We start from the raw sequence: 26,863 nt of genomic DNA on the forward strand, positions 1-26,863 counted from the left end.
TGAGAGGGGGCTGTGAGACCTGACTGCTAGGACACTGGGACAGCTGAGGGGTGGGCCAAGATTTTGTTCAGTGTATTAGTCAGCTTTCTCATCCCAGGGACACAAACTCCAACACCCAGTACTTACAGGAGGAGAGGTTTAACCTGGCTCACAGTTCAGGGGATTTAGTCCATAGTCTGCTGACGCCAAGGCAGGAACATCACGGTGGAAGGGCACAGGGGAGGAAAGCTACGCACCTCATGGCAGCCAGGAAGCAGAGAGAGGAGAAGCCTGAGAGGGAGGTGCATCTTCCAAAGGCCAGTCCTCAGAGACACCTCCTCCAACCAAAAGGGCCCCTCCTCCTAATGGTACATTTAACTATTGTAACAGCTTGGGTGGAGAAATTCCCCCAAAGGCCTCATGTGCTCACAGGCAGGGATTTTAGAAGGTGACTACAACAGGAGGGTGATATAGCTGACTTGCTGTTAGGAGATAGGTCTGGTCAGAAGAGGCAGGTCACTGGGGCTGTGACTTGGAAGGGTCTCTCTTCCTCTCCAGCTTCTCCCTTTTCTCTCTGCACCCTGGCCACCATGATGTGAACAGCTTTTCCTCTGCCACGCCATTTTCTGCCTTGGAAACAGCCGACCATGGACTGTAACCAGTGAGCCAAAATAATCCTCTCTTTCTTTAAGTTGTGGGTATCAGGTATTGTGCCCCAGTGATGAGAAAGTAATTAAGCCAGCTCTGAGGTCATCAATGGATGAATCCATATATGAGTGCAGTGCCTTCACGATTCAGTCACCTTGCAAAATCTCCGGCTCTGAGCATGAGACTTTTGGGAACATTCTGGATCTAAACTATAGCATCCGGCTACAGATTGGGGCTGTACATGGCCCCTCGGGCAGAAGGAGGCCTGAATGTTTTCATTTCTAAGTGGTCTTCAATTTACATGTGTAAGAAGTAGCTGATGGCTTGTTTGGCAAAAGCTTGCTTGTTTCCCTGGCCAGTTGGGGTGTGGGGCGTAAGGGGATCCAGCCAAGAGCCTATGTCAGGCCCTCTGGGTCAGGGACCACCTAGGATGCCATCACTTCTCAGGGATGTTGGGGAAGGGTTTTGAACCTTTGCCAATCTGAGAAACACCTAGACTGTGGGTCACCACAGGTACAAATGACAAGTGACAGCCAGGCAAACTGACCAGAATCCTTGTCAGGCAGGACCTGTGACTGAGGAGGTCATTCTAGGTAGAGTAGGGGTAGGTGGTTCAAGGACACGGTCAGGTAGCCCCACCCCCACTCACGGTGCCAGCCCCAAGTTTGGCATTTTCAGTAACCATCTACACAGGCTTGGGTGGACTTGAGCCCCATTTCCTGGGTTAAATGGAGATTAATGCATGGGGCTGCAATAAAGTGCTTCCCCCACTTCACCCCTCTATCCTGTCCCTGCTACCTAGTTGCTAGGGCTCATGGAGAAAGGACACATCTCTTAAAGATAGTCAGATTGCTTGTGAGCAATTTTGCAGGTGGCTTCTTGTGGCCTGGTGAGTCTCTTCTCATTCCCCTCAGCAGCCTTCCCTTGTTTACCTCGGCTAGCCAGAAAAGCTACCTCTGCCAGCGTCCCCAAGGCAACTGCTCAGTGTCAGCCAGGGGTCCTGAGCCCCTGGCAATCCCCAGCTGCTCCTCCTGGAAGTGGAGCCTCCCCAGCTGGCTGCCTGCAGCAGTGCTGGTCAGGATGACCTCTGTGGTGGCCGTGGACATTCCCTTCTCTTGGAAAAAGGCAGACAGCACAGTCACAGGCCCCACACACAGCCTCGGGCACAACCCTGGTGGATTCACAGAGGCTGCCTGGGGACACCATTCTGTTGGGCCGTGGAAATCAGTTAGGGTATTGACAGATTAGGGAGAGGGTTCCTTTTGTCTTTATTTTGTACTCTGCAGCCAATGTGGTTGGGGACTGGTGAGGCCTCTCATCCTGGCTTGCAGACAGCTGTCTTCTCTATGTGTCCTCACATCGGGGAGAGAGGGACAGTGAGTACTCTGGTGTCTCTTCTGGTAAGGACACTGATCCTGGCCTGGGGTCTCCACGCTGGTGACCTCATGTAGACCTACTACGTCCCAATGGACCATCACATGTGGAGTTACAGCTTCTTCATGAATTTCAGGGGACACACGCTTTGTCAGTAGGTGACTCCAAGGTGGCCTAGCATTTGGGAACTGCTGGTGGTTCTGTACAGAGACATGCAGGAAGCTGATCATTCCAGCCATGTGCCTGTGGCTTTGGTTCTCAAGGAGAGGATGTCAATATGTGTGCTGAGTCCTCTGGGTGCTGGGCAGGCCTTAACATCCACATCCAAAATGAAGTAGAAGGCTGCCTGTGGCTAGTTGTTGCTGAGAGACTGATTGTAATGTCCTTGCGCATTATTAGTTTCTGCAGAGATGATGGGAATTTGTTTAACTCAAAAAGACTGAGCTGCAGCAAGAGAGATTGAAGTTAGACATTTTGAAGAACTTCTAGACAGGCATCTTATCCTTTTTTTTGAGTGTCAAGAAGGAGATAAAGAGCAGTCAGCTTAGGAAGCAGGGATCATACAAATGGTTGCTTTGAAAGTTTTGCAGCAGGTGGACTTGAACTTCAGCAGACTAAGCTCACAAACATTCATGACCTGTTGTAGCCGAGACACAAACAGAGTCATTGTCAAATATCACCTCGCTCTCTGTCTTAGCGAGATGGAAAAAATAAAAGAAGTAGAGGAAAGAGATTTCATGTTTTTCTAATGGAACGAGGTAAGGAGTGGGAAAAACAATTTCAGCCAGTATTTCCGAGCTGCTGTCACAGCCTTCTCCCCTCAAAGCAACATGAACAGCAAAGCCAAGTTCGATAAAGATGAAGAACAACATGTCTGGGCTCCTCCGGAATGGGTCGGCGTCCCTGGTGAGGCCTGGAGGGAAGAGAGAGGATGACTGCTTGGAAGTTGGTGCCTTTTGGTGCTGGAGGACGCTGTGCCTCCGAGGATGGAGCGGTGGCCACAGCGTGATGAGGCTGTCGGGGCCTCAGAGCCCAGCACAACGTGGCTTGTGATGGGGATCAGTCAGTGCTGACAGCCTCCAGCCTCAGCTGCCTCAGCTTTGCTGCTTCTCTGTAGCTCTGATTGAAGTTGAAGTGGCAGGCAGAAGCCAGAGATTTTGTGAAAGAGAGGAGGGAGAGAAGAGAACAAAGGAAGGCAGGAGGGCTGAAGGCTGCTTTTCAGAGGCATTTGGCTCCTGATGTGTTCAGCCCTGATGTGTTCAGCCTCAGGACCTTGGACTATTGGCTTCTCTCCGTGAGTCTCAGTTTCCTCAGTTTTCTCCGTGAGCCAGACCAGGGCTCCTCAACCCTGGCAGGGCTGGGCCCAGTGTTGATGCTTTTCGACCTTGACCGCTTTCCAGGACCTTCTCACACGTGGTCTGAGAGCCTGTGGCTCACAGTCATGGAGCCAAGCTTCAGCCCCCATCTGTCTGTGAAGCCTGTGTCCCAAACCAGGAAGCAAGCTTCCACCACATCCAGTCCTGCCTTTTCCTTGGGGGTCCCCCAGGAACTGCTGAGGACCCTGGGAATGCCTGAGACTGGGGTCACACTGGAGCCTCTGCTTAGCCACAGAGGGCATGGTCAGCAGGGTCAGCAGGGGCCCCAGCAAGCCTAGAAAGGCGGTGCCTGAGTCAGCAGAGTCTTGGCTAGGCCGCTGGACCTTGAGTGCCCTGGGAAGGGAGGTCTACGTGGATTACACTGTAGCCATAGGAAACCCAGTGAGTCCTGGCTTCAGAGGTCTGCCGGGAGAGCCTGCTTTCTCACTGGTAACATGCAGATCATCATAGCTGCCTCACAGGTGAGGGCGAATGAGATCAAACCTGGTGCCTGGAAATGGAGCTTATTGCTATGGTGGCTCCCAATTGGTCTACGTGCTCTAGGACAGGGCTGCTCAATGCTGGTTTGAGGTCTGCGTACCTGGCAATCATCTGAAGGACAGACTGGGAGCAGGCTGTCTCCCCTCACTGCTGAGTGTGTGAATGCACGGATAAGAAGAAAAAAGGAAAGAGGAGCCAGGTGCCATGACATACACTTATAATCCCAGTCTGCTGGGAGGCTGAGGCAGGGGGACTTTGAGATAGATCACAGCTTGGGCCATTTAGTGACTTTGTGACACCTTGTTTCAAAAATAAAAACAAAATAATGAAAAAGGCTGGGGATGTGGCTCAGTGTGAAGGCCCTGGGTTCAGTTCCCAGTTAGTCCTGCAACCCATCAATGGAAGAAAGGAGGAAGGAAGAGAGGTGGGGAGGAGCCAGAGGGAAGGTGATGCTTAGGGTTCTAGAGCCTTTGGGTGGTAGGATGAGTACAGCATGGTTTGGGGTGCCCCTCCAGAGATGAAGCCCCCAGAGTTCGAGCCTGGAAATGCATCAAGATGAAGGACAGTGCCCAAGGTTGCTCTTTCCTTGTGTCTCCCAAAAGCAAGCCTTTGCCCCGGAAGTGAACCCCAGTGTGGAACACACCTATGACTTCAAGGACTGGGGCTCAGCTGCTTTAAAAACTTGGAAACACCAAAAAAAGCCTTGGAAACACAACACTTTTCACTTGTTAGTTCCTTCTTTTGCTGTCACATCAAAACTATTTTTTTGGTATATGTTCAAAAACTGTTTCTTAATCTCCCAAATGATAGCTGCTCTCAATGTTCTTGTCATTGTAAATTGCATTGTGATTCCCAAGCCAATTTTTTTTTCTGGAGTCAATTAAACAATCCCCCGAAGGGTCTTCCGCAGCAGAATCCCACCCGCACATCCTACACCTCCTGGGTTAAGTCTGCATCCTGCCCACCTCTGTCTTCCCAAATCTCATGCCCTATAACCAGCGGGGGGATCAGCTTCATTCACCTGTCCTGATGCTGGGGATAGCTGTAACATTGGCATGCTCGCCATATTACCAGAAAAGCAGCCAAAACCCTCAGGCCCCCAGCCTTCCCCAGGAGCACTGAGCCCACAGGCCCCTTGCCTTATAGGGCCCAGAGCTCCCGTCACAGGGCAGGGTCTGGGCTCCCCAGGCCCTACCCCCCAACCTGTTGGTTGTGCTAATTGCCTGGCACACCGGCTACCTCCTCACATCTCCCAGCCTCCTCCACTAATGACTCATCCTTGCATGGCCATTTGTTTGTGCTGCTTTCAGACCGACTAATGCTTTTAATGGCACATAATCATTTTTCAGAAGTCATTTGATGCCACTAATCATCTCGGTAATATGCCACGATGGAATGCATAATGACATTCGGAACAGGACAAATGGCATTGCGATTCCTGGCTTTTCCCCTTCTAATCTATATTTTACCACCACATTCTCACCTGCTAATGCCAACAAGTGCTGTTAATAAGCAACAGCCATAAGGATTTCACCCCTCTGGGTTTGGTAGGGCAGGGAGGAGCCTGTTAAAAGTACACCCTGCTGGCAATACCTGTGGACAGGAGGCCAGGAGGCCACCTTCCCTCCCCAGGGGCAAAGCCTGCCTGGGACTCCTTCTGCTCAAGTGGGAGGCAAGAGTCCAACGGGAAAACACAAGTGGAGGAGGGGAGGACAGGAGAATGAGAATTGCTGAACAGGAGGATTTAAGCTGGTGTCCGAGGCCAGAAAGCTCCATGGACAAATGGATTTTGACCGAGAGAGGTAGCAATGGATTCTGAAGACAGAAGGTGGGGTGGACAGAGGCTTCTTCTCACAGGTGCCCAGGGGCCTTCTCCTTGCCCACCAGGGCCTCAATCAGAGGGAGGCCCCAGGGCGAGTGTGTGGATCTTGAGACCTTCATGAGTGCAGAAAAGTCTATCTGAGAGTATCTGGCCTCAGCCTCCCAGGCTAGGGAGTCCCTGACTCTGACCATCCTCCCATCCAAAAGGACACTTGAAGTCAGGTGTGGTGCACACCTGTAATCCCAGTACTCTAAGAGGCTGAGGCAGGAGGATCACAAGTTCAAACCCAGCCTGGGCAACTTAGTGACTTAGTGAGACTCTGCCTCAAAAAAAAAAAAATTTAAAAAGGGATGGTGATACAGCTTGGTGGGAAGGCCCTGGGTTCATCCTTGGGCTCTTGGGAGATTTGGAAGTCAGGCAGGCACTGCACAGGGTTTGTCTGAGATGGTGGAGTTCAAATAAAACCCAGGCTCCTATACCATTCCCAGCATTAGGGGCCTCCACGTTGCTATGATCTGACCTCCTCATTGATTCTCTGTGCCTTAGCATGAAACTATTGAGTAATGATATGAAGGAGAAAACATTTTACTTTAATGCCCAGCAGAGGGTAAGGGCTAATAAAATGCAGCAATAACAATAAATAGTAATGACAGGGGACAGGCTGGACACTGCTTAGGAGCCCAGGGGACGGGCAGAGGGCCTGGCCCATGGCAACTGCCTCTCCATGGCACACGGATCCTGCAAAGAGCCTACTGTCATCCTCAGGTGCCCCTTGGGACTATTAGGTCATGCAGACAGGAGGGCCAAGTTCCATTCCAGCATTCTCTTTCCTTGCTTCTCCTCTTAGGTCCCACCGGGGGACAGTGGTATCTTTGGTCCTATGGGCAAGTCTCCCCATGCCCTTGGCTAACACAACCTCAGGGTGGGGTCCAGCCAGGGAGAGCTAGCCAGAGTTCCCAGCAGGGTGGACAGCAACCCAGGAGGGAGGCACAGCGGAGTGGGTATGGACAGGCTGTAGGTGCCAGGGGACATGGGTCTCTGCTCTGGCTCTGTCACTGAGCAAGAGCACAAGTTAGGCAATTATTTGCTTGGAGCCCTGTTCGCTCACCTATAAAAGGATGTTATTGACACCTGTCTTGCAGGATTGCTTTCAGGTTGAAATAAAATAGTGTACTCAGTTGCCCGTGAACTAGCACAAACAATCAACAAGTGGGATCTCTTCTTATTAAAAAGCTTCTGCATAGCAAGAGAAACCACTAACAGTGTGAAGAGACAACCCACAATGTGGGAAAAAATCTTCACCTTCTGTTCCTCAGGCAAAGGTCTACTATCTCAAATCTATAAAGAACTCAAAAAGATCAGACCTCCAAAATTTAAAGACTCAATCCAAAAATGGGCATCTGAAATGAACAGACATTTCTCAAAGAAGTAGAAATAGCAAATAAACATATGAAAAAATATTCAACATCACTGGTCATTTGAGAGATACAAATGAAAACAACACTGAGATTCCACCTCACCCCAGAAAGAATGGCTGCTATCATGAAATCAACCAAGAACAAATGCTGGCAGGGCTGTGGGGAAAGAGGAACCCTGATCTACTGGTGGTGGGAGTGTAGACTGGTGCAACCACTGTGGAAATCAGTATGGAGATACCTCAAAGAACTAGGACTAGAAGTCTCATTTGACCCAGCTATTCCCCTGCTGGATATCTTCACCAAAGAATTAAAAGAATCATACCACAGTAATATATGTGCACCCGTGTTCATAGCAGCACAATTTGTAATAGCTAAAACTTGGAAGCAGTCCAATTGCCCATCAACTGGAGACTGGATAAAGAAAATGTGGTTTGGTTATAAAATGGAGTACTACTGAGCTATAAAAAATGAGAAATTAGAGACTTTTTTTTCCCCATTAAGTTTATTGGTACATTTTAGGTATAAAATACAGTTACATTCATCATTGGGCTCTTGTACCTTTACATGAGTATCTTGGTTCTCACTTTTTTTTCCTCTTCCCCTGCCCTCCCTTCATCCCCTCCACCCATCCCTATTTGCAAAGACTTTGTTTCCATTTTTTTCCTTTTCTCATATTTTTTCTTTTCCCTTTTTTCCTTTCCCCTACCCCTCCCACTTCCCCTGCACCTTTAGATCTTTTCTTCCTGTTACACAATATCAATTATACATTTTAAAAATTATAATATCAAGATCTAGGAGACATTACCACAGATTTTCCAGAATTTAAAAGGATATAGAAAGCATATTTCAAAAATCTGTTTTGAAATAAATTTGACAACTTCTAAGAAGTACCTTGGAAGACAAATTAATGAAGCTAACTCTGGAGGAAATATAAAATTTGAATAGCACCTATTAAAGAAAGTATATTCCTAGCTTGAAAACCTACCTATATGACAGCAGCAGGCTCATAAACATTTTAACTGATAAATTATATCAAACAATTAAAGCAGAAAAAAGAAGGAACGCTTCTCCCCTCATTTTAGGAACTTGACATTGTGCTAATCCTAAAACTGGATAAAGATAATAGAAGAAAAAAGTATGAACATAGAAATTTGTTTAACAAAACAAACTATTAAAAGTCAGATCTGGCAGTATGCAGAAAGTGGTTTTGTTATAGGGATGGCAGTGTTGGTTCAGCATTGGAAGGAAGATCCACCCCCAAAAGTCATCATTTTAACAGAGGAAAGGAAAAAGCCATATGATCCTGTCACTAGTTGGAGAAAAAGTATTGGACTAAATTCCACAGCTGTTCATGGTAAAAGCTATCAGGAGACTAGAAGTAGAACAGAACCTTCTCAACAGATTAAAGGCATGTACTCCATACTTCCAGCGAGAACACCATATATGAATGGAGAAGATACAATGCTTTCTCCTTAAGGTGGGGAACAAGGGCATTATCTGTCTTTATCTGTCCATTAAACTTTGAAACCTAGGCCCCACCAAAATAGTCTGGCAATAAAATGACAGAATTAGGATAGGATTGGCAAGGTAGAAGCAAAATCTTTATATGTACGTGAAATGATCATCTACAGAGAAAATACTAAGAAATCTCTAAGAGCTCCTAGAAATTGTATTTGAATTTAGCAGGATTAGAAAACACAAGGTATATATAAAAATTCAGGTCTGTGTATACTTGCTATAAATGAAGAATTGGATATTGAAATTTAAAAGTTATGTAGGAGTACAAAGGACCTAGAAAAGTTAAAACAAAAACAAAAACAAAAACAGTGTTGGAAGACGTTTAGTACCTAATTTTAAGACTTCTTCTAAAGCTACAGTAATCAAGGCAGTGTTGGTATAAGGAAAGACATATAGATCATTGGAATAAAACAGAGAATCTAGAAATAGAACCACATATATATGGTCCACTGAATTTTGAAAGATTATTTAATATTAGCATTTTATAGAATATAAACTCAATTCAAGAGCCGAGGAAGAGATAGTGTTTTCAGCAAACGGCACTAGAACACCTGGTATCCGTATATAAAAAATTAACCTCAACCCTTTATTTCCATACATGAAAATAACTTGAAGGGATCTATGAACCTAAATAAGAAAGCCTAAAACTATAAAACTTTAAGAAGAAATTATAAGGGAAAATCTTTATGAATTTAGGGTAGGCAAGAACTACCTAGTATACAAAAGACATGATGTATAAAAGAAAAAAATTGATAAATGAGATTCCATCAAAATTTAGAACTTTAATTGACATCATTATAATGAAAAGTAGTCCTTAAACAGACCATATTTACAATGCATATAACCTATGACCAGAATATATAAAGAATTCTTAGAGCTCATTAATAGACAACCCAATTAAGAAGTAGACCTAAGAAGATGATAAATAGCCAGTATAGCACAAGGAAAGGTGTACAACTCTAGAATCAGAAAAATACTAATCAGTACAATAACAAGATTGAACTATACACTCAGTAGGGAGATGAAGTTAAAAGTTTTAAAAGCCTTGTCATGACCTTTTCTTTTTGTTGGATTCTCCCCCTTTGCGTTTAATTTGTCACGCCCAATAGATTCATTCTGCTGGGTTTCCTGGGGTTGTGATCTTCATTGTCTTTTCCTAGGGTATTGTCTAAAATTTTTTGGAGTGCCGGTTTGGTATTCATGAAGTTCCTAAGGTGCTCTTTATCATGAAAGTATCTTATTTCTCCACCAATTTTGAAAGATAGTTTTGCAGGGTGCATCAATCTGGGTTGGAGGCTGTTTTCCTTTAGGGCTTGAAATACATCACTCCAAGCTCTTCTTGCCTTGAGGGTTTCCACTGAGAAGTCTGCTGTGATTCTGATGGGCTTTCCTTTGTATATGATGTGTTTCTTTTCTCTCACTGCTTGTAGAAATTTATTCTTCTGTTGGATTTCTGGAAACCTAACTATTATATGCCTATGTGTAGATTTTTTTTGATCAAGGCTATTTGGAGTCCTATATGCCTCACTTATCTGTATGTCAAGTTCTTTTCCCCTCTTTGGGAAGTTTTCTGCCATCACTTCTGTGAACAGTTTTGTTTTTTTTTTTATGTCATCTGCACTCTCTCCTCTTTCTTCATTGACTCCAATCAGTCTTATGTTATTTTTCTTTGCATTGTCTAGCAGCTGCTGGATTGATTTCTCATGTTCCTTTACAATTTTAAAGCAATTTTTCTTTTCCTGGTCACTAATTGCAATCTTTTCTTCTGTATCTGAAATTCTATCCTCACATTGGTTCATTCTGCTGCGTAGACTTTCGATGGAGTTTTTGATCTCCTGGAAATCTGTTTGCATCTGTTTTATGGATTCCATTTGTTTCCTATGTTGGGATTCCATCATGTTCCTCAGCTCCTCTATTTTTTATCTGTGTCCTCTCTAGATTTATTAATCACGTCTTGCACCATGAGCAAAATCTTTGCTGTTATCTGAGTAATTATTTCCGATTTCATTCTTTCCAGATCCTCTTTTGTTGCCAGTTCAGGGAGTCCAGGTGGTTGAGTATCAGATTGTTCCATCTCGTTTCCCTTTGGGGTTGCTGTAGGTGATCCAGAAGTCTGTTTTTGAGGCTTGTTTACGTGTCTTCTCATTTCCATGGCGGGGTGGGGGGGGTGCTTCTGGCACCTGCGCAGCTCACTTTCTCTGCCCTAGGAGCTTGGAATGGTGGAGGGGGAGCTTCCTTCCACGTGCTGGGACCAGCTCACCTTCTCTGCCCTAGGAGCTTGGGATCAATTAGAGACTTTTATAGCTGAATGGATGCACATTGAGGCGATACTCTTAAGTGAAATAAACAGGACACACATGTAAATACCGAATAGTTTCTCTAGTGTGAGAAACTGAAAGTGTACATAAGGACTGAAAGGTATAATAAATAATGTGAAATAGGAAGAAAAGGGGCAAAGGGGAGGGGGAAGTGGGAGGGGTAGGGGAAAGGAAAGAAGGGAATGGAATTAATATGAGAAAATGGAAAAATGGAAAAAAGCCTTTGTAAATAGGGAGGGATGGAGGGGTTGAAGGGAGGTTGGGGGAATGGAGAAAAATAAGAACCAAGAGAGATTATGTAAAGGTGCAGATTTCCAATGATGAATGTCATTGTATTGTATACCTAAAATGTACCAACAAAATAAAATAAAAAAAAAAGAAATAAAATCGTGCATGTGTATCACCAAGCACAAAGTGGGGCCTTGGGCAACATGACTGCATCTGCAGCACTGGGCAGTACTCAGTAGTCAGGAGCATGAGAAGTAGAGTGGAGAAGTGCAGAGGACGAGGGGGTGGCATCCCTTCCTGCAGCTGCGCTCCCTGGGCTGTGCTCACTTCCCTGTTGATGCTCCGTCAAGATGATGCCCAGAGATTCCGTTGCAGCCATCTGTTAGCAAAAGGCACAGCCCCCGGCATCCTTGCCAGTGTTTAATAATTTAGTGGAAGCTGATGGGTGAAGGGCTGATCATCCATTCCAACAAAGTCCTTTCCACCCCTCCTCAAGCTCAGGCCGGGGGGACCATGGGCTACCACCACCCCTGCATATCTCTATTTCTCCAACCTTCTGCTTACAGGCGGGGCAGGGAAGCGAAGGTAGAGGAGGCCATGAATACAGACACCAAGCCAAGTGCAAGTGGAGAGAGATGCTTCAAACCTTCGTTGGGGGGCCAGCGGGATGGCTGCCCTTGAGGTCCAGGCAGGAATGAAATCTGAGTCTCCAAGAGTCCAAGCTACGTGGGGTTCTAGGCCCTGGTGAGGCTGCACCAAGCCTTCTCAGAAAGGCTCTAAAACCAGAAGAGCAGCAGGAACAGCTATTTGGTGATTTCTCCATGATAGGCATTAAGGGGACAGCGAAAATGGCCATCCTTTGTAAGCCTCCTTCAAATCCTGAGGGGTAGGTACTAGTATCCCAGTTTTACAGACAAGGAGACTGAGTCTCAGGAAAGTAAAGTGAACATCCCACTCCTAAGTGATGGAATAGAGTGTTTGAATCCAAAATTCTTGTGATTCACCACACATATTTTTGCGGTTAAATAAAAAACTAAAAACAGATCCCCTCTGAAAAGGTCCCCTTTCCTCTCCCTCAATTTCCTGTTACTTTCCATCTCCTTCCATCTTTCCCTTTCTCCTTTCTTTCTTTAAATATCAGCTGGTAGCATATGTCTATAATTCCAGCACTCTGTAAGGCTGAGGCAGGAGGCTCACAAGTCGAATCCCAGCCCGAGCAACTTAGTGAGACCACATCTCAAAATAAAAAAATAAAAATAAAAAGGGCTGGGGATACAGTTCAATGTGGAAGCCTTGGGTTCGATTCCCAGCATGGCAGAACAAAAACTCAAATGCTTCGTGTCAATCTAGGCATTTCCCATAGCCCGAGAGAACAATCGAGCAGGGCATTTGCCTGAGGACCTTCTAGTAGTGGACAGTTTTACTGGATCTCTCTGGAGATCCCATACAGGGATCTTTTTGTGGTACAGGTTGAGAAAAGCTGGGCAAATCCCAGACTCCCGTCCTACACAGAACATTAAAATTGCAGAGCATTGGTGTTTCTTCCCCTGGAAACTAAATCCAGAAAATTGTTGCTTCTGCTGCATTGTTTGGAGAACTTCCTCAGGTGTAAACTGGCTGATGAGGAGGTTTCCAGTAGGTGAGTAGGTGTCTTCCACCTCGGGAACAGCCAGTCTCAGGGCTGTGAGCCAGGAGCAGGGGACGGAGCAGGCCTGGCATTATGGTGATGCCTCAACTATGGCTCTTCCTGCCTCTAGTCTACTCTCTGCTTTTGTTGCCCAAATACAAATGCTGGAGACACTGGGCACAGGAAAAATGTATTGACTTGCAGGCTGCTACTGGCAGGTATGTCTAATGGAAGAAATTTTAGCATTTCAAGAGTGCACACGAGCTGGAAAAACACCTCTCCAATGGCCTCTTCTTTATATCTTTCAGCGTTTTGAGCTGTCTCATCTTTTCTGTCCTTACATTCATGAGGGGTCCCTGTGTGCAGGACACCCACCCAACAACTGCAACCTTTTCTGTCAGGTGCAGGAAAGCTCAGCAGACAGAAGGAGGGTCCCAGACTCCACATCAGGAGGCAGGGGGTGAGTATGATTCTCCATGGGTCCCCAGAACAGGCCCCATGAGCTGCTCATTCAGCAAATGCATGGAAGAGGGAAGGGGTGAGGGATGGTCCCATCTGCCATGTGGCCCTCCGCTCTGATCTCTAATGTGGAAGTAATAGAGTGCCTGCCCTGGGTTTTTGTTGAGGATCAGTTGAAATAATAGACATGTGAGTGCCTGGCTCAGGGAAGGCAGGTGCTACTGAGCAACCTCAGACCCTACAGACCACTGTGACAAATCCATGTGGTGCAAGGCCATTCAGCACTAACATGGAGCAAACTACAGATGCATAAAACTACATGAATGTGTCTCAAATGCAGACAATTAAGTGAAAGACCCCGGACTCAAAGAGCTGCCCGGCGTATATGGCACACTGGAAAAGACCAAACCCCACGGACAGAAGACAGATTAGTGTGGTAGGCTAGGCTGGGTGTAGGGGTTCGGCTGATCACCAGTGGCTCAAGGGAAATTCTGGGGGCTGATATGATAAATTCTGGGTGGTTCTGTGTACTCTTTTGCTCTTTTATTTTTTTTTTTTGAGACAGGCTGGCTTCAAACTTGTGATCCTCTTGTCTCAGCACCCCAAGTGCTGGGATTACAGGCATGCACCATCATGCCAGGCTTGGTTCTGTGTCTTGAATGCTGTGGGGTCCATGGGACCACTTTTTACAGTGTGGAAATTATATTGCAATTAGAAGAAATGGGAAAAAAGCATGTAGACACTGAAACTTAATGCCAACTTCCAGTGGGTCTCTCTGCCCTCAGGGTGACTCCTGCGTGGCTGGATCCCGACTTTTCTCAATGTTTTCACCTCAGAAGGCCATGGGTGGTGTAGGTACTTCCTGTGACCAGGGATAGGAGTCTAGGCCCCGGCCTTCATGGGGAAACATCACATGGGCACATCATCAAAGGGGAGCTTGCACACCTGCATCCCCAAGAGTTAGCTAATGGGGGCCCAGTGGTTCATGTCCATGCTATTACTTAAGGTTGAAGGCTCAATGGGTTAAAAAAGCCAGAGTGCATTAGAAAGGGACGGGCTGAGTGGCAGAGGACCCCCAGGCTCCTGTGGAGCGTATTGGTGGCAGTGTGCTCCTGGCCTGATGGATGGCTTCAGTCAAGTGGCAAACCCAAGGGCATAAAATTGCTTCCTGCAATAGGTCAGCTTCAGTTCCAGCAGGCAGCAAAGGTCCTGTTAGTGCCTCCTTCATTAAGCAATATAGACACAGGTAATTTGCTCCACTCTTCACATGCAAAGTTAAATGACTCATCATTATTTTATTAATGAAAGCAGGGGCTGAAGCTCGACTGGCATTTCCTGGAGCAGCACCTTCTGGAGGGGTCAGATGGTCACAGCCCCTGCAGCTCAGTTCCTTGACTTTTTCTCTCCATCATGAGAGCTCATGAGTTTTTCTCCTGGGCAGTCAGGCATTTGGAACCTGGAGACAGAAACTCCATCTCTCCTGAACCCTGGGGCTTCTCTAAATCCTGGCCCCTGGGTGGCTCCTTGGCGCCTGGCCTGGGTTCTGGGAAGCTGGGCTTGAACCTTCAAAGATGTGGGTTTGGAGGTCAAGGCTTGGGTTTGGAAGGACCATGTTTGGTGGCCATCCCTGTGGCATGAACCCTGCCACCCTTCACATGTGCTGTGCCACCTCAGGGTGATCTTCCCGTGCTGGTCTTGTTGCTCCATAGTGGAGCTATCAGGCTTGGGAAGGAGCAGGGGGTGCCTTCAGCTGCCAGTAGCACTGTCCAGAGAAATGTACCTTAAATCATCTTTTATTTCATTAAGAATATGGAGCGTGTGTTCTGGGGTTGCTTTGCTGGGCAGCCATGCAGGGCTCTGGCAGCCTCTCTATGGTTTCCAGGCTCTTCTTTTCATAAGACTGTGGCAGCAGCTTCAGGCTCCCTTTTTACCCAGCCATGCTCATAGCTAGCAAGGGTTATAAGTTGTTCAGCTTTCAGTCACTGTGTCAAAGTACCACAGGCAATCAATATGAAGCAGGAAAGGTTTATTGTGGCTCATGGTTTCAGAGGGTCCAGTCCATAGTCAGCTGGCTCCGTTGCTATGGGTCTGTGGGGAGTATGTGGCTAAGTAAAGCTGCTCATGTCACAGTGGCCAGGAATGGGAGAGTGGGGCTGGGGGAGAAGGGAGAAAGAGGGAAAGGGAGAAGGAGCAGAAGAAAGAGGGAGAGGGAGAAGGAGAGGAAGAAGAGGGACAGGGGAGAGAGCGCTTTTAAAACAGCTCCTCTCCCCAAACCCATTAATGTATGAATCCAGCAATAGATTAACCCATTGATGAGGTTCATGCCCTTGTGATCCATTCACCTCTCGAAGACCGTATCTGAACACTGCTGCTTTGAAGCTCAAGCCTTCAACACATGAGCTTTTAGAGGACATTTCAGATCCAAACCATGACAGACAGCAAAGGCTCCTTTCATCTCTTTTCCCTCTCTCCCTGCCCCTCCCTCCTATTCCTATTCTGCCTTCCTTCTTCCCTAGCCTCCCTCTCCTTCTCCTCCTTTATCTTCCCCTTCTTCCTCTCCTTCTCTTTCTCCTCCTTTTCCTCTGCCTCCTTCCTCTTCTCTCTCTCTCCCCTTTTCTCCCTATTTTATCTTATTTTTCTCTGGCACTGACTAGACATTGAACTCAAGCCCCAAGGTCTTTGCACTGAGCTACACCTTCAACCCTTTTAAAATTTTTTTACTTTGGGGTAGGGTCTTGGATGAGCTCAAACTTGCAGTCCTCCTGCTTTGGCCTTCCAGAGATTTTGTGTTATTTTTTGATGCTGGGGATTAAATCCAGGGCCTTGGACATGCTGAACACACACACTACTACTAAGCTATACCCCCAAGCACTGCTTTTCTGTTTTAAATCAGGTAGAACAGTTTTTTCCAGAGACTTCCCACAGGTTTTCTTGATCTTGTTGACTAGATGGGGCACACGCTTGTGTCCCAGCTGTGAGGGCTGGGAAAATGTGCCCTGGTGGTCTGGGACACAAGCTTTCCTGGAAGAGGGTAGGAACTTCACTCTGTGGTACAGATGGTGAATGGTACCGTGAAGAGCTTTAGCACTTGTCTAAGACTACAGGACTGAGCAGTGGCCCCACCAGGGGCTCTGTCTCATTAGCAGCCATTCCTTGCCCAGAGCCAACCTGCAGAGGCCTCTTCAGTGGAAGGCGTGTGTGTGTGTGTGTGTGTGTGTGTGTGTGTGTGTGATGAGCCAGAATCAACCTCCTCACTGCAGAGGAGAAGATCATACATGTACAGGTTGGACATCTCACCTGAAATGCTTGGGACCACAAGTGTTTGGATTTGGGATTTTCTGTTTGAGTCTGAAATATTTGCATATGCATAATGAGATATGTTGGGGATGGGATCCAACTCTAACCACAGAATCTATTTATGTTTCATATGTATGTTTTACATAAAGCCTGAAGATGATTTTATATAATATCATCAATAATTTTATGCATGAAATAAATTTTTGTGGTGTGGAATTTTCTATCTGTGGACTCACATTGATATTCTGAAAGATCTGGATTTGGGGCCATTTGAGATTTTGGATTTTCAGATTAAGATTGTCTGTCTTAAAAGAAAAGACCTTGGTATTCATACAAACCCTTGTTCCCAATCAGCCCAACCTCACAGGAGCCTCCGAAGTATGAAGTATGAATCTCTTCTTTATTAACTTGAGCAGGGAATGAGATGTTCTGCCTGAGAGGATGTTCTCAACATGGGGCTTCCTCCTTTCAGGGAATCTTGCTTGTGTTTAACCACTTTTGAATGAAATATCTTTACTCTCTCTGCTTAGTTTCTGGCTTTTAAATGGAGCTAACTTCCTCCATTCCCATCGTTTTATTGATTTGGAAGATTAAAAGCAAAACACAAACAAGAAACACAACACCTGAAACCAGAAACACTTTCACACTGTCGGACACCAGGAACGCTGGGCGGAGGGCTGAAGGATCCTTTTCTTCTCTTCCCAGCTCATGAAGTCCCTAAGGACACAGTCCTGGTGGATGGCCTTCCATCCCTAGCTGGTACTTCCTCTTATGCTTGTCCCTCCTGGCCTCCTTGATGGGGGAAATTGCTACAGGGGAGAAATTGCCTCTTCTCCTTGATGGGGAGGCACTGGGACCCTGGAGCTGCATGGACCTCAGGTCCTGACCTCCGGGACCCAGCATCAGCCATTTGCTAATGGTGGGTGCTATCTTTGCAAAGAGTGGGTGCCAATTTCAGGCTGTCCTTACCTGGCAACCATCAGATTGACCATGTACTCTGGCACTGTGGGACACACACTGGCCCGGCCAGTCCCTGTCTTTCAAGCGTTGAGCATCAACATTCTCTTAGCGTGCAGTAGGCAAGCAGTGTATCCCTTTCCTGAAGACCTCAGCTTCTGGCTGGTGTTTCCATTGCCTCCCTCTCCGTTTCTTCCACTCTTGTCAGGATCGCTTCTGTTCCTATAAGCTATGCCTGATTTGGGAGGTGAAAAGCAAGAAACAAAGCTTGTAAAGCCAGAACATTCATTTTTCATACTGTACTGCATCAGAAGGCTCCAGATCAGAGGCCTGAAGGCCCTTTTCTGCTCTGGTGGAAGAAGCCATGGGGATTTCCTGACATGGAGAAGACGTGTGCTCACAATCCAGCCTCTGTCTCCCTCCAGGTAGAATTTCTGGGGTCCTCACCTTCAGACTCATAGGGTAGCACAGGGCACATTGATGTTAAAGATTGAACCATCTCAGAGGCATGGAGCTTTCTGAGTTTTAAGTGGCTTTGAAAGAGAAGCAGATGGGATGAGATGGAAAGTCAGGAAAGGAAAGAGAGATAAAGTATATTCATTACCTGCTCTACCAGGCCAGCTTCCTTGAACATCTCCTGGAATGCAGTTTTGTCTCCATTTACAAGTGATGGAACAGAGACAGACGTCCAGTAACTTTCCAAAGGTCACAGAGCAGGTATGAGGCAGAGCCGGGGCCCTTGGAGTCACTTAAAATAACTCCAGTGCCCTGAGGCAGAATTAGGCACGAGGGGGCTGGATTCTCACTGTTCTTAGCTCTCTGCTAAGCCCTGGCAAGCCTCAGTTTCCCCACCCTGTGTAGAACTCCCCCAGCTGTGCCTGTTGTTTCCAGGTGTCCCTCTGGGTAGAAAGGTTTATCTCTGTCAGGTGGCTGTGGGTACTCACTGGAAACCTGATGGACGCAATAGGCAGTGCCATGGCCTTTGGGACCAGGCTGGGTGACAGCCTCAGGGCCAGCTGCCTGCATACACAGAAGGCACTGGCTAGGGCTCTGTGGAATCTGGACTATGGAGGAGCCTGTGAAATTTCTACAGGGCAGGGGATTTGCTCTGCTCTTCCCCGAACCCGCACTACCCTTCCCAAGAGAAGGGGGACTGCTCAGGGAGAAGGCCAGGCCTTTGAGAAGTGTGGCCAGGGCTCAGACCAGTTTCTGGGCCTCCCCCCACCCCCCGCCCTTTCCCATCTGAAAAAAGAGGAGACCCAGGGATTCCAGTCCCTTCCCTCATGGCCTATCAAATCACATGACAGGTGCAGTCACGTGACTTGTCCCAGCCCCAAGTTTCTGTCCTGCAGTGCCACCTGGGAGTCAGCTCTGCGAGGCCTCCAGCTCCTTGTGGAGCAGGCTGTTGGGCTGCCAGCAGTTCTGTAACTGAGTCGGTCATCTCATGCCACCGGTTGGTTATGTCGTTACATTCTGCTTTCTGCAAAGATGAGGATCCCAGAGGGCCCAGAGAGCAGGTGAGTTGGGCCAGTGGAGATTTGGTGGTGGTGGTGGGGTGGCTTGAGAGAGAGGGCAGAAGATAGCAAAAGTGAGTGCCCCAGGATGCCAGGATTTACACTGATAACTGCACTGAGTTGTCTAATCCTCTTTGATACGGAAAAGTTTTAGATAACTTAATGGATTGCATATTAAGGTAGTTGTAGAAACAAAATAATGTGTTCTCTTAAGATTTGCTTTTCCCATAACTCCTTGTTCAAGGTGATGATTCTCTGACTCTAACAGGTAACTTCATTAACCTAACAAAGTTACCATGCCAGGGTGAATTTACAATGTATATGGCCTATCTTGTGTCTGTGACTTGTAGATAGGAACTGGGATTCTATTTACACATCAAAGACCACTAGGGATGAGATAATGGCTAAAAAGGATATAAAAAGGGAAATGCTGAACAAAGGCCCCACCATCCCCCCAGATACTGACCAGACCGGTTTCTGGCATTCTCGCCCCGCTCGCGAGAAGAAATTTTATTATTTTATCCGAAATCTGTGTCTCCATGTATTTCTTTCCGAGATTTCTGCAACATTTTATGAGGGAGATTCTGTTGTTTTGCTCCATTTTACAGATGAGGAAGCTGAGGCACAGAGAAGCTAATTAACCTGCTCAAGTTTCCTCAACTAGCAAGGGGTGGCAATGGGACTTGATCTGCTTCTGCTTCCTGCTGTAGGACTTTTCCACACTATCGTCCCCATTCAACCTGAGGGGACACTGGAACCTTGGATAAAACCAAATCCTACATACAGTATGTTTTCTATACATATACACATGTATGATGAAGTTTAATTTGTAAACTTGACACAGTAAGAGACTAACAACATCTAATAATAAAATCAAACAATTAAAATAATATACTACACTAAAGTTAAATTGATGTGGTATCCCCCCTCGCCAAATATCTTCCTGTATTACTGCTTTTAGTACATCGCCTTGTAGTGATATGAGCCAATGCAGTCCCTGTGCAGTGTGGTGCGCTGAAGGGTGGTAAATATGACACAGATGCTGTGATATAGCCTTAGGCTAGTACCTAAGTGTTCCTTGGACTCAGCACTGTGATACCTCAACACCATATCCACCTGATAACTGAGATAGCTACTAAGTGGCAAATGGGAGGGTAGCATATACAACATGGATACACTGGACAAAGATGAGTCATGTCATAGGACAGAATGAGATTGCAAGGAATTTCATCACAGCCCTCGGATGGCACACAATTTCAAACTTAATTGTTTAATTTTGGAATTTCTCATCTAGTATCTTTGGATTGTGGTTGACCTTGGGTAACTGAAACCCTGACAAATGAAATCATGCATAAAGTGGGGCTACCCTACCACATTGCCACTTTGAAAGGTCATAATCCCACATTCACAGTATGCTCTCTATTCTCAGGATGGAGCAGTTCCCAGGGCCCTGGCACTCTCATTGCCACCAGAAAAAGAATCAAAACTGGATACTCAGAATGGGTCCAATTCTGCCTGTACTTCTGTCTGTAAGGTTTAGTCACATACCTTGGGGGATGATCAGAGCTGGTCCCAAGGGACTCTTTGCTCTCCCTGCCTCACCCCTTCTGCCTTCGCTCCATCTGATGATCTGTGCAGCGTCAGGGTTTGACTCGGCTCCATGGTGCTGGTTTTAAAAAGGCATCTCACTCATAGCAATTCAGATTTCAGAAATAAGCGCTCTGCACCACTGATCAGAATGCCTGGAGTCAACAAAGCCGGTGACATCTTAAGAAATGCACCCAGTACTTACGGCTTTCATCTTAATTATACATGTTCAAATCATAGACAGATTTTCTCCTTCTGGTCCTGAATATCAGAGCTGCCAAATCCAATTGAATCATCTTCTTTTAAATGCATTTTGCAGTATGCGTTCCGCCGTTTTCCCAATTTCCATTGTAAACGAGCACCAGAATTGTGCTGAGGGCCCTTTTCTTACAGGCTGCATTATTCAACCAGCAAATGAAGAAAGGAAAATGCTGATTGCAAAAGAATTAAAAATGGTCCTGGCTGGCCTCTGGGTTTGGCTAGGGCTGGATGTGGCCAGGCACAGAATTAACTCTGCTGGAGAGTTTTGGTCCTTTTACCCCTGGCAGAACAGACAGAAGAAGGTAGGTGTTCCTGCTAGTGGGGAGGGTCCCTTCTGAATGAGCCACTCTGAGACCAGCTTTCAGGGCTGGGCAGGAAGGAGAGCCATGGATGCCTGCAGCGATGTTGTCCTTGGGCCACATTGTCATCATCGTAGATGCCACACACTTCCATTTCTGCAGCATCCTAGCTCAGAGCATTGGGAATTCAGCTGCTGGATCTCTTCCGGGGGATGCTTTGATTGTCACGAACTACACCACAGCCGGTGCCCATGTCCACCAGCTGTGCCCTCTGTGGCTTCTGTCTTCCTGAGGGTGTGGTGGGTAGTGATGGACAACAGAATTAGGATGGTGGCAGCAGCTGGTGGCAGAGGAGCCAGCCAGGAAGCCAATGACCAGAATTTGGCCTGGGCCCCTCTTGCATTTCTTGGTTCCTGTTCTATCCTGCCTGGGGAGGAATCCAGCACACACTGGCTGTCTTTACTTTTGCTTTGTGCTTCTACTTTCTTCTTTCCAGCCACTTTCACCAGAGGCCAAAGCCCCCTTTGGGAGGTCTTTGAGCCCATTTTACAGAAGGGAGAAATGTGCCTTTGGTTTGGGGTAGCCAGCTGTCTGCATCTGGATCCCCTCTATACCATGGACCAGCTGTGTCCCTCAACAGGTTACTTAGCATCTCTATTCCTCTAGCTCTTATTCTGCAAAATGGGGATGTGAATAATGCTTGTCATAGGGGTGACATAAGGATTAAATGCATCGGCCTTTGTAAGGGGCAAGCAAATTGTGAGTGCTTAATCAGCATCGCTTCTTAGAAATACTGACATCATGGTCAGGGTGGGGGGAGCTGAAGGGGAGCCCAGCCCTTGTGCCTGCAGCCCACCCTCCATCCCCACGTCTATTCACCTGCATGTGTGCAGGGTTGCACATAGCAGGTTTCCTTCAGTTTTACAGGATAATGATTTGCCATCTGGGCCGAACATGAGGGTTGTCTCTGGAAATAGGTCTAATTGCAAGAAGCTTGGCAAAACCAAGCCAGATATGGTGGTGCACACTTGTAATTCCATCACTCTGGGAGACTGAGGCAGAAGGATTATAAATTCAAGCCCAGCCTGGGCAATTTAGCAACCTAGAGAGAATCTGTCTCAAAGTAAAAAATAAAAAGGGACTGGGGATGTGTGAAGGCTCTGGGTTCAATCTCCAGTAACACACACACACACACACACACACACACACACACACACACACACAGAGTTGGGCAAAAATAAAGCAGACCCAGCAGAGGAAGAGGGTGTCATATTGGCTGGTGAGGCTATGCCCTTCTGCCCTCCCAGGCTGAGTCACCTCCCAATCCCCACCAGCTTTCCAAGGAGGGGCCTGAGCACCAGAGCCAGGAATAGAAGTATGGGAGAGGGAGGTGAGCCTCTTCCTGGGACAGGACCAGACCTCTCCCTCCACACTGATCAGGGCTGTGCCACACCTGCTTGGCCACAACTTCTTCCTCCAGATCTCTGCATGCAGCATCCCTGAGCTGCCCACCACTCAGCTGCCTGTTGTAGCTGGGCCCTTGAGGCAGACAGCTTTGGTCCCTGTGTCGAGTCCTCCTGGCTCACCTCTTCCCTCTGCTTTAGCTGCAGTGGACTGCATCCTACCTCAAGCAGTTGAGAGCTGGTGTTTGAATGTCTTGGCCCTCATCCTTCCAAAGGACATGGAACTGTGACCCTGTCACCACCAGCACTGATGCTACTCAGGGGATTCCATTGCCTTTTCTTCTTTCTCATGCTTCCTGCTTCTGTGCACCTGCTTACTGGCCTTCCATGTTGTTGAATACTCTTTCTTCCTTTTCTCTCCATTCTCTTCTCCTCCACTCCTTCCTCCACTCCTCCCTCTTCTCTTCCCCTTCTCCCCTCCCCTTCCTCCCTTCCTTCAATGGCATCCATTTTACAGCTGAAAACAATGAGACTCTGAGACTCTTATAAAAAAATGAGGCTCTCTGCACTTAGAAAAGTTTCAAACTAACTAGCAGAACCTGGAACATAATCAGTTCTGACCCCAGCTCCTGTATATTTAACCACTATGGGGCAGCACCACAGAGCTACTCTACCATTAAGAACCGAACTATGCTATTAGGTCCCGTCTCTACTAAGTTGCTTCACTTTCTCCAGCTAAGTAAATTCCTTCCAGGGCTTGGGGCTTTTAAAAATAGGTGTGAAGATCTCCTTCTCACAACACTAGTTATTGAACAGTAATTTGGATTTTCTCCAGCCAGTGAGCGGGGTTGACAGTTGTAGAGAAGGGGCCATGAGCCTTAGGGTTATAGAGTTTTGAGGGAGCTGTGACTTCCACCCCTAGCCCCACTGTCTGGACCACGCACATGGCAGAGTCTCTGTGTGCCCTTCAAAGGATTGAAGGTAGGAGCCATGGCTGACCCAGAGGCCAAGGGAGCCCAGTTAAATACCCCAGTCCTGTTCAAAAGCAGAAAAAACACTTTTGAAAAGAATCTTCCACTGTCTTTCACTGTTGATCTGTCATGATGTCTTTGCTGTAAAGTGTCCTCCCTGGGCATGAGGCTGCTTGAGTGGAGAGCGCAGACTTTGCGGGTGCTTGGGGAGGGTGGAATGCATTTACTTGTCCTTGACCTTCTGGCACTTACTCGTCCTGGGGATGGGAGGGGTGCAGGCAGCTGAGGATCATCACAGGGAGGTGAGAACACAGAGTGGGGGGAGCCCGCATGGGAGCCCCAGGCCTCTGGTGCATGTGCCATTGCTCCCTCGGACCTCACTAAGAAGTCATGAGTTCAAAGACAAAACCATCAGGGGTTTAAGAAGGTAATGTCAGAGCATCAGGTTGCAGGTGTGGGGCCCTTCTAGTACAGGACCCTGGGTGACTGCACTGGTCACATAGAGTTCCAGCGCTACAGGAGCTGGGCACACATTCTGCTCTCCTTGGCTACCTGCTGGCAGTTGGCATTTTTGTTGCCTGTGTGAAATTCCCTGGGTTATTGCCATTGGCTCAGGGCCTGGGACACCCAGTCCCCTTGTCCGAGGAGGAGTACGTCTTTCTAGCAACCCTGACACTCACTGTGCATCCTCCTAGCCCCTGCTCCCCAGCAGGGAGCTCTGGAAGCTTCTTCTTGACTTCCCCCCAGGCCAGGGCTCCTTTCGGGGTGTTTGGCTGGGTGGGGGAGGTCAGCAGCAGAGCTCCTGGATGCTCCTTTATTTGCGTTTGTATGGGAATGAGGAGATGAAGGTGCCAGTAAGACAGAGTGCTAATTAATTGCAATGAGTTCTATAGCTTTGCCATTTCAATGCTGAAGGAAAAAGGCATTTATGGCTTTCTTCCTTTCACCAGCTCTCTTATGCAATTATTTCATTGGCTGCAGAAAACGTGCAGATCGCTAATAATATGAAATCATCATTAGCCTCAGAGCTCCAAGCAGCATGTTCAGCACTTTCTGGGCTACTGATGTGCACCACTGAGTTCAGGGATTGGGCATCAGGTAGAGAACAATGACCATGACCCACTTTCTCAGGGGACAGGAAGGAACTTCTTCTGCACCCACTCTGTCCCTTGTCCTTTGCTTGCTCCTGTTTTCCCATGCACAACTGTATACAAGATTTGTGGGGTGTCTCTGTTTATGTTTATGGGGCAATCATCCTTAAAAGGACTATTAGAGACACATGCACTTTTAAAGGTGTATTTATTGCTTGCTTTTTTTTTTCAGTGCTGGGGATGGAACTCAGGGCTTCGCACACGCTAGGCAAGGCTCTACCACTGAGCTGCGTTCCGGCCATTAATATTTTATTTTACATTTTTAAATAGTGTGTTCTAAAGGGATTCTTGTTCTGTTTCAGATTTATTCAATGACTGAAGGGCCTAGGGCCCAGGTGAAGCGAATCCAGGGGTTTCTGTGGATAAGAGAGAATAGAGTCAAAGGAGATGGGCCTGGGCTGCCTGCTGATTTAGTCAGGACCCTGCCGGAAGTTGCTGGCACACTCCAAGGGTTAAGGATTATGGTCCCAAATCCATGGAAATTACAACTAGCCAATCCCATGCCTGCTTACCCTCCTAGCCCATTTCTTCCCAAACTTCAATAAAGGCTTTCACCTGAGCGGGTTCCCCCACCCCAGCCCTAGTCCTTCCCCTAGTAGCCCTGTGGTGTAACGTATACTCCTCTGGGGGATCTGTGCGTTTAAAAACTCTTTTTGTAGGGGAAGGGCTCTGTAGGCAGGGCAAGATCAGAATGAGAGCTTCATTAGATTTTCTGGGTAATCCTGACTAGAAAGAGTTAAAACTTTACCGGAGGGAGCAATTCAAAGGAACTTACATCAAATTACCTGGGGGAGAGCTGACAGACAAAGCAAGATAGCCACCCTACCTCCAGTAAAATGCACAGGAGACAAAAGGGGGAGTGGGCTACGTGACCTAAAAGAAAACTCTTCTTTAGTACATAAAATATATATTCTCACTATAGGGACACTGTGTTACTGAAGTAGACACACATGCAACCCCTACTTAATCACTAACTCCAAGTGACCACATCTGTAAGGCTCCTAACCAGCCTATAAATCCCAGAGCTACAGCCCTGACAAGGACAAGCAGGTGGGAGGAAATCCAACAAAGCCCACCAAAAGGAATGTTCATGTAGGCCAGGGTGTCTTGTGGCCAATTAGGGTCTTGTGGCCTCATATCCACCCAGAGAGCCAATCAGATTGTGACACATTCCAGGGAAGAAGGTCCCCCTGCTAAGAAGCCAGGGACAAAGCCCTGCAGGTATCCATGTTTCTGGAGCCCCCTGTCCCCCTCCTTTCTGGGGCAGCTTTTTATCTTTTGCTTTTTCCTCTTCCCTTTAAAACTCTGTCCCTTTAATTCATTCCTGCTGCTGCGTTTACACAGTGCATCCCCCACACAAAATTTTCAATGGCAGTGGTGTCCAGATGTGTTGGCTTATTGTCCTTGAATAACAAGAAAGCAGTTAAGACAGCAGAGTTGAGGGAAGCAACAGGACTCACCCGGGGAATAGCTGGGATTAACCTCCTTAGACCTGAGGGAAAAAGGAGGAGGGAGCTTGTTTAACAAGCTCAGCCCTGGAGAGGAGCCCCAGCCAGTGTGACTGTAAGGAAACTGGTAGTCATGGATAAAGGGCAGCCCTGAGGGCCAGAGTTGGGACAAGAATCCCTGTGATTCTCTCTTCCCACCTTCCATCTCCAACCAGGGCTTCCCACAGATTGAATGTAATTGGTGTTTCAGAGTTTGGTTCCTGGAGCCCCAGGGGCAGGTGGAGAATTGACCTAGAAGGGATGGATTTGAGTCAGACACGGAAGCACAAAGAGGATCTCTTGGTGAGTGGCCAGGTGCTTTGGAAAGGGGTGAGTGATTCAGAGAAGACCTTGGCTGCATGAGGTGTGATCAAAATATGGAGTGAATGTTTAAGCAAAGAAAATTTGTTACATTAAAAGGCACATTACCATTAATTCCCCTCCAAAGATTCCCTCTGACTTCAAACATGCTTCTCCCATTGTTCCTCCCACTTTCTGAAGCAGTTCTGCAAGTTCTCTTTCATGAGTGTCTTTACAAGTTGGAACAAAGGTATGGTGAATGCTGCTCCCATCTAATGGAAAGGCAGGCTCATAAAAACATTATAGTGTGTCCTCACCCACTTTATTCCTTGGCTCTGGTGGCATGCAACTTCTGGCTTTTTCCCAAAGTTAAAATGACTAGGAAAGGT

General features: G+C 47.2%; 1 long non-coding RNA gene across 3 annotated transcripts in view; it reads left to right on the plus strand.

Annotated features, from left to right (window-relative positions):
- The window catches only part of LOC106010742 (uncharacterized), a 178,934-nt gene that overhangs the window by 132,398 nt on the left and 19,673 nt on the right, over positions 1-26,863 (plus strand). Inside the window, exon 6 of one of the 3 annotated variants that reach the window (XR_015450279.1) lies at positions 13,097-15,013. The exons of the other annotated variants lie outside the window; for them this stretch is intronic. This is a non-coding gene — a long non-coding RNA (uncharacterized LOC106010742). Of the gene's footprint in view, positions 1-13,096; positions 15,014-26,863 lie in introns of those variants that run through there. 3 annotated transcript variants of the gene reach the window in all.

The sequence above is a fragment of the Heterocephalus glaber genome, unplaced genomic scaffold (assembly GCF_053883595.1).
Source record: "Heterocephalus glaber isolate CG9 unplaced genomic scaffold, H.glaber_assembly_v1.0 deba00000937, whole genome shotgun sequence".
In the NCBI taxonomy this organism is placed as follows: domain Eukaryota; kingdom Metazoa; phylum Chordata; class Mammalia; order Rodentia; family Bathyergidae; genus Heterocephalus; species Heterocephalus glaber.